Source organism: Octodon degus, unplaced genomic scaffold, assembly GCF_000260255.1.
Source record: "Octodon degus isolate 3935 unplaced genomic scaffold, OctDeg1.0 scaffold00005, whole genome shotgun sequence".
Lineage (NCBI taxonomy): Eukaryota > Metazoa > Chordata > Mammalia > Rodentia > Octodontidae > Octodon > Octodon degus.
The window spans coordinates 22,772,306-22,780,560 of NW_004524581.1; positions in this window are offsets into that span (position 1 = coordinate 22,772,306).

The window sequence follows — 8,255 nt, forward strand, 5'->3', positions numbered from 1 at the left end:
GAGAGAGAGAGAGAGAGAGAGAGAGAGAGAGAGAGAGAGAGAGAGAGAGAGTGAGTCGTGGTATTAGTTCTCCATCATCCAAATAAAATCAGCTCTTGGCACAAGGAGATCAGCATAGCCCAGCCCTTTCCACTTTCTACAGCTTCATTTTTCACTTCTCCCAAGGACTTTAACTTCCTAAATTGTCCTGTGTTTTCAGATACTGGGCCTTAAGATATCCAGCCCCTCTTTGAAGCTTCCCTAATTTTTACTTCTTTAACTCAGTGTAATTATCACCTCCTCCAGAAAGCCCTCCCTTTGGTGCTGCTTTTGCTGGGCATCTCTGGTAACTTGCATATATGGTTATTGTGGCTGTTCAATTTCTTTTTTAAAAAATCCAGTGTCATACTTACGTCTTTCCATGCTGTAGAGCCTTTTGTCCCACTGTTCTTCAATGCAAAAACGATGTGTGAGTGCATTTTCATATTTCTGACACACTATAAATGCTTCATGAATAAAGAGCATGATTCTCCATGAGGCAGTAGCATATTTTTGCCCCAAATCTGACTTTCAGTTTATTCTTTCTTATGACTGGAATGTTCTTTTTCTAACTAGTTGCTTCCATTTGTTTAAACTTTTTTTTTTTTTTTTTCTTCAGTACCAGGGATAAAACTTAGGACCTTGCCAGGCAGGTCCTTATGCTGCTGAGCTATATTCCCGGCCCTAGTTATTCCATTTGCGTCTCCTCAAATTTTACCCCTCAGACAAAACTTCCCTGGTCATTCAGTCTAAATCAGCACTCCAAGACACTTGCCTTTACCTCGTTTTCACAGTAAGTATCATTGTCTGACATCCTACCAAATATTTCTTTTACCTTGTTTTCACAGTAAGTATCATTGTCTGACATCCTACCAAATATTTCTTTGCTTATTGGCAATCTCTCCCACTACAATGCAAACTGCAGAGGTCTGGGACTTTTTTTTTTTATATCATCACTGTATCCCCAGTATCTAAACAATGTCTAGTCTATTTATTGAATAAATAAATGACCTCATGGTGAGTGATTGAAAATTTTTGGATTATACTAGTAGAGAGTTGGGCTTGAAAATATGATAAAATAAAGAAATGGGGCCAGTCAGATAGCTCAGTGGACTAAAGCGCCTGTTTAGGGAGGTCCAGGGACTGGGGTTCAATCCCTGGCTTGCCGTGCTGGTCCCGCCCCGGGGGCACTGAGACAGCAACTGAGACTGGGCATGGTGGCAAGCGCCTGTAATCCTGGCACTTGGAGGCTAAAAACAGGAGGATCAGTATAAAATATAAGTCCAATCAGGGGCCAGGGAGATGGCTCAGTGGAAAAAGTGCTTCCCTGACAAGGGCAAAGGCCTGAGTTCAATCCCTGGTTCTTCCTAAAATAAATAAATAAATAAATATCCGATCAGTGTAGTGAGACCCTGTAGACCCTATTTTATCCAATTTTACATAAAAATTGTAAAAAAGAAGAAATGCATAGATAGCAGTGACAGGTCCCCAAGGCACATCTTTTGGCCCTAACAGGAAGGGTAGCAAAGGGGCCCTAGGCCAACAAAGGAGAAAAGTGAAAGGAGCTGAGTCTCCAGAGAGCAGAGGGGTTGGGGAGATGGCTCAGTAGAATAAGCGCTTCCCTGGCAAGCGCAAGGGCCTGAGTTCAATCCCTAGTTCTCACCAAAAAAAAAAAAGAAAGAAAGAAAGAAAGAAAGAAAGAAAGAAAGAAAGAAAGAAAGAAAGAAAGAAAGAAAGAAAAAGAAAAAAAAGCAGAGCCCTTCTCAGGGAAAGAAGCAGGTCAGGAAGAGGAACTAGGGGGAGCTAAGGAGTTTGCTCAGAAGTTGTACAGACCTATCCACCCCCCAGTACAGGCCCCTCTTGGCCAGATGGTTCCGGAGAAGCCTTAGCATCTGTCCTCTATAAATTATCCAGTGTCCCCTACCGCCTGTCTTCTCTGGTGACAGCTGGAACAATTGTCCAGGAATTCCATCTGTCCTCCTGTCCCTCTCCCCTCTGCAGCTCATCAACATTTCAGAGTGGAGAGATATCCTATTTCCCTGGCCCTAGAGATGGGTCCTGGGTCTGTCCCCTGGTAAAGCTGGTTTCAAGCACCCTCCCCCGGTCAACATACACAAATAAAAGCTCATCAGAGAATCAGCACCCCCAGAAGACAGGGTCACCTGTCTTTACTTCCATCTTACCCATGCTTTCCTATCCCATACATCTTTCTAAAAATAATTTAAGGCTGTGCTTGTTGGTGCACACCTATAATCCCAGCACTGGGGAGGCTGGGGCAGGAGGATTGCCATAAGTGTGAAGCCAGCCCAGGCTACAAAATGAGTTCAAGGCCAGCCTGAACTACATAGTGAAGCCCTGTCTCAAAAAGACAAAATTGGGGCCAGGGAGATGGCTCAGTGGAATAAGCGCTTCCTTGGCAAGCGCTAGGGTCTGAGTTCAATCCCCAGTTCCACAAAAAAAAGAACAACAGTTCAAAAAGACAAAATAATACTAATAATACTAATACTAATACTAATACTAATAATAATAATAATAAAGATTTAAGCTGGTTGTAGTGGCACACACCTGTAGTTCCAGAAACTCAGGAGGCTGAAATGAGATGATCATTTCAGGTTATGAGTTCAAGAATAGGCAACACAGTGGGACCCTGTTTCCAAAATAATAATAATTTAATTAAATTATGCTAAAAAAAAGTCATCATATAGGGGCTAAGGAGGTAGCTCAGTGGCCTAAGCACCTGCCTGGCAAGTGCAAGGTCCTGAGTTCTATCTCCAGTACTAAAAATACCAAACAAATAAACAAAAATAATCATATAGGGGTTTTTTATGTATTTAGTACAGGGTCTACAGGATCTCATTGCATGGATCGGATTCAGTGATCGTCACGTTTTCAGCCTCCCAAGCACTGGGGATTACAGGAGCATGCCACCACACCCAGTCTCAATCACCGTCTCAGCACACCCCAGGGTGGAGGATGGTCAGCACCGTACACCTGGGATGAAACCCCAGCCTCTGCGCTCTGCCTAAGCAGGTGCTTAGTTTTTGTCTTTTCTTTTCTTTTCTTTTCTTTTTTTTTTTTGTGGAACCGGGGATTGAACTCAGACCCTAGCGCTTGCCAAGGGAGCGCTTATTCCACTGAGCCATCTCCCCAGCCCCCTAGTTTTTGTTTTTTGAGATAAGAGTCTCGCTCTGTAGTTCAGGCTAGCCTTGAATTCATTGTACTGCCCGGGAAACCCTCAAACCCATTCCTGAGTACTGGAATCACAAGAATGGATCATCATATCTGACTCATGTAGGTTCTTGCAAAGCTTAAAATAAAGGGTCTCTGGGGCTGGGAGTTTAACTTATTTGTAGACTACATGCATTACATGTATAGGGTCTTGGGTTTGATGTTTTCCCCCTCAAAAAACAAAGGCTCCCATTCATTATCCATTTCCACATGGTTCCCTTAAACTGTCCATTCAGTACTTTCAAAAAATGTAATATTTGTTAAGGCATAGGGTTACAAACTCAGAACAAAGACAAACAAAATAATTACTAAAAAAAGACGCAGTGGTACATTCCTATAACCCCAACACTCTGGGAGGCTGAGAGAGGAAGGCTGTAAGTCCAAGCCCTGTCTGGGCAATGGTCTCAAATGAAAAAATAGATAAAGGTTGTGTTGCAGCTCACTGCAAAGGCCCTGGATTCAATCTCCAGTGCCATGATAAAATAATTGTGTGTGTGTATGTGTGTGTGCATTTGGTACAGGGTCTTACTACACAGCTCAGACTCATAGTGATCCTCCTGTCTCAGCCTCCCCAGCACTGGGATTACAGGTGTGCACCACCACGCTTGGTCTTAGTGGCCGGCTCAGTGCACCCGGGGGCAGGACTGGCATGGGCCTGTGGTGCTGGGGATTGAACCCTGGTCCCTGCTCTTGTCTAAGCAGGCAGTTAGTTTGCTGAGCTATCTTGCCAGCCCAGTAATACATGCATACATATATATATATATTTTTTTTTTAATTTTATTTATTTATTTTTTGTGGGACCAGGGATTGAACTCAGGCCCTTGTGCTTGCCAGGGAAGCACTTTATTCCACTGAGCCATCTCCCCAGCCCCAAAATAATATTTTTAAAGGGAAAAAAAGGCCATAAAAGACCATGAACTGAAATTATTTTGTTGCAGTAAGTGACATATCCTTTGAAGCTGAGAGGCTGCCCTTGTTCTCATTTGTGACCTTGGGTGGACATGCCAAGCTCTGTATGCATGGCTGCTCTGAAGAGGATTTCAGAACTTCAAGAGGCGATAAGTTATTCTATTTCTCTAGATGTAAGTTGTATGCATTTCCTCGTTCTTCTAGCTATTAATAGAAGGCACAGCTGCCATTCAGACTGACAAGTTTATATTATATATAATGTCTTTTGCCAAACTCAGGATGCTGAATTTGATAATAACAGTGTTACTTTTTTTTAAACAGTGTTCCTTTCTAAATTTTTATTTTATTTTATTTTTGCAGCACTGAAAATTGAACTTAACCTTTTTAAGATTTTATTTTGAGATAAGGGGCTTAATTTTTTTTTTTTTTTGTGGTTCCAGGAATAGAATTCAGCACCTGGAGCTTGCCAGGCAGGCACTTATGCCCCCAACCTATCTCCCCCATCCAGGTTGGGCTTACATTTTCACTTCCCCTGCCTCAGCCTCCTGAGTAGCTGGGATTACAGATATGGGCACCACACCTGTTCATTTTTTTATATTCTTAAAACTAGTTAAGGCTCACAAAATCCTTAATGAAATGAAGGACTTGGATGGACATGGTGGTATGCTTCTGTAATTTTAGCATCCAAGAGCTTGAAGCAGGAGGATGTCAAGTTCAAAGCCAGCCTAGGCAACCTAGAGACAGCCTGTCTCAAAATGAAAAAGAAAAAGGCCTGAAGTGTAGGTCAATGGAAGACCATACCTGGTCCAATTCCGCGTGTGTGTGTGTGTGTGTGTGTGTGTGTGTGTGTACATATGTGTATACATGTATATGTATAAATATATATGTACATACCGTATGTCCTTATTTGAAACAGTCTTGTCCACTGGTTTCAGGTGAGGTCCCTTTCCATCAGGGCCTTTCTGAGGGCCCCTTTTGTCTTGCTACTCAGAGTCTAAGTACCCTAAGGGGGGAGTCTGTGCCTCTCCTCTTACTGTTACCCTCTTTCCCAGGATGCACTGGCCCTGTGTATCAACTGCTTCATTCTGCCCCAAGGGTTGGTCGTTAGCCTCTTTCTCGCTTGCTTGCTTGCTTTCCTTCCTTCTTTGAGATAGGGTCTCACTATGTGGTTCAGGCTGGCCTTGGACTCAGTAAGTATCCCAAGCTGGCCTCACACTCATGGAGATCCTCCTGCCTCAGCCTCCTGAGTACTAGGATTATAGGTGTGTACCACCATGCCCAGCCAAGGGACTGATAGTTCTGTCAGTGTGTGTCCACTGAGCCAGGAGTGCTTCTCTCCATTCAGGTCAGCACTGAGACATGGCCTAGAAAGTGCACACTGTCCTCTGCACAAAGTAGTTGCTTATCTATGAAAGACTGAAAGAGGAGGCCCATGTTCTAGAAGCTTCTAGAAGACCCCACGATGACTCCTCTAGCAGCTGCAGAAAGGGTTGGGGCAGGGCACATCTGTGACTGTGGTGCCTCATCCACCTGCTGGTCAGGTCTGGGTAGACTCAGGTGGCAGAGGCTTCACAAGCCTGTGACCCTGTGACATTCTGGAAAGGAGCTGTGTCCACACACTCAACCCATCGGTGGGCATAGCCTCCCCTCTGCCACCTCTCAACTCACCCAACACCTGCAAGCAGCGCCCACTGTAGCCTGGGTTTCTTTGGGCCCGACCAGGTATTTCCAGGTAGCCAAGCATGGCATCCAGAGTCTAGGAGTTGACGTGATAGCCCCTGAAGTACAGAATATGTCCTGCAGGCACACACACACACACACACACACACACACACACACAGCCAAAAGGTGGAAACAATGATTGCATTTGGATTTCAGCTCTTGGCCAGCTGCCTCCAACTCCTGCTGTGAGGTAGGGTGGTCGTGGAGAGCAGAAAGCTATGAAAGGAGCGAACATCTGCCCTGGGACGCAAGGGGGCCAGCAGCGCTGGCAGGATGCCCAGGAGGGGCACTCTCGCCCTCCTGGCACCAACTCGGCTCCCACCAGCCCTGCCTGGGCTGCTCACTGGGGCCGGGGGAGGGCAGGCTCCTTGCCCAGTGCAGACAGGAGCCGGTCTGTGTGTCCTAACCAGTGTAGATGGAGTGTGTTGAGGGCATCCCTGGCTGTGTGCGCCCCATGAGACTGCAAGGTGCCTGAGGTTAAGTTGAGCAAGTTAGTTTTCACTTGTATTAACTCACTCAGTAAGCTTATGTTTATGAGCCCGTGTTGCCAGTAGCTAATGATTACAGTCATTGTGGGGGTCGGCACCTGGACATGACACATCTTAATTTTTTTCTCTTACCCTTCCTCTCCCTTCCCTCCACCTTTTAGTCCCTTCCCCATCTGGAAAAATTCTATCCCCTTGTATCCTATTGGCTCTCTTTTATTTTGTTCTCTAAGTTCTCTATAGTTTGGGTTTCTCATGTAAGACAAACCATGCAATATTTAACCCAGTATGTCTGATTTATTTCTTTGGTGGTGATGGTGGTGGTAGTGGTGTGTGTGTGTGTGTGTGTGTGTGTGTACACACATGTGTGTGCCGTTGCTGTTATTGAGACAGGATCTCATTATGTAGCTCAGGATGGCCTTGGACTCACAGTGATCTTCCTGCTTCAGCTTCCTGAGTGAGTGCTGGGATTACAGACATGCAGATCATCCCCAGCTCATTATTCATTTATTTATTTATTTATTTTTGTTTTTAGTACAGGGTCTCCAGGATCTACAGGGTCTCACTACACAGATCGGACTCATAGTGATCCTCCTGTTTGCAGCCTCCCAAGTGCTGGGATAACAGGCGCACCCCACCATCTCCGGTCTCAATCACCATCTCAGTGCACCCCAGGGGCGGGGCCAGCACCACATGCCAGGGATCAAACCCCAGCCCCTGCGTCTGCCTAAGCAGGCACTTTAATCCACTGAACTATCTGGTCAGCCCTTTGTAATTTATTTCAAATACTATCATGGTCCTATATATTACTCAAACGTATCCTTGTCTATAGCAGAGTGGCCTTTTGTGTGTGTGTGTGGAACCAGGGATTGAACTCAGGCCCTTGAGCTTGCCAGACAAGCACTTATTCTACTAAGCTAGCTCCTCGGCCCCAAGCACTTATTCTACTAAGCTAGCTCCTCGGCCCCAAAGTGGCCTTCTATTATGTATAAATACCTTCCATTCATCTGTGGATGGACATATAGGCCACTTCCGAGATTTAACTACCTATATGATGAACTATGCTGCTATAACCTGTAACCGTGGGTGCACATGGGGTGGGTATCGCTGGAGCTGAGAGCCTGGCACTGAGTTGGGGCCCCTGCTTGGCTCCCACTCCCAGTGCTTACTATCATGGGAGACTCAAGCTGTGAGGATAAGACATATTGGTGGTGGGTCACTGAGGGCAGGAAAGAGAGTCTCCCTTGTTCCTGTCCTCCTGTCTCTGCACTATGTTTGGTGTTACACAAAACTTTAGTGGAAGGAGGCTAAGGAGAGAAGTGGAGACCTTCAAAACCTGCTTCCCAGGCGGGGGCTAAGGAGGCCAAGAGAGATGAATAGGTTTCTGGAGGCCCTGCAGGGTTTGATTGACAGATACTCAGGAAAAAATTGCTCGGGAAAATGGGGACTGCTGGGGACTGCTGAGGACTGGGGGATTCCAGAGTGGGAGTATTCCTGCTCTACTCTGGGGGTCACAGACAGAAATGAGGCTGTCCCATGTCTAACAGCCTCCTAGAAAAGAGGCCACACGCTTTGTTACATGACTTTGCCAACCTTTCATTGAGGGGCAAGGTCTAGGGATGTGGACAAGGGTGAAGGAAGTAGGGTAGGGTGGACCAAAGGCCGTGGGAGAAAGAGGACCAGAGAAAGTAAGGACTAAGGGACAGAGGTGATGGAGAAGTCCAAGATGGCCTTAAGATTTTAGGTCTCAGTAACTCAGGGAATAGTGAACCCCCTGCCAAAAAAAAAGCCATTGGATAGTCTTGGAAATTCAAGAGAGAAAATAAGCCCCTGTTTCCTGGATGACCTTAAATAGGGGAGGGGACATGTGTGAGAAGTCTTGGATTTTTTTTT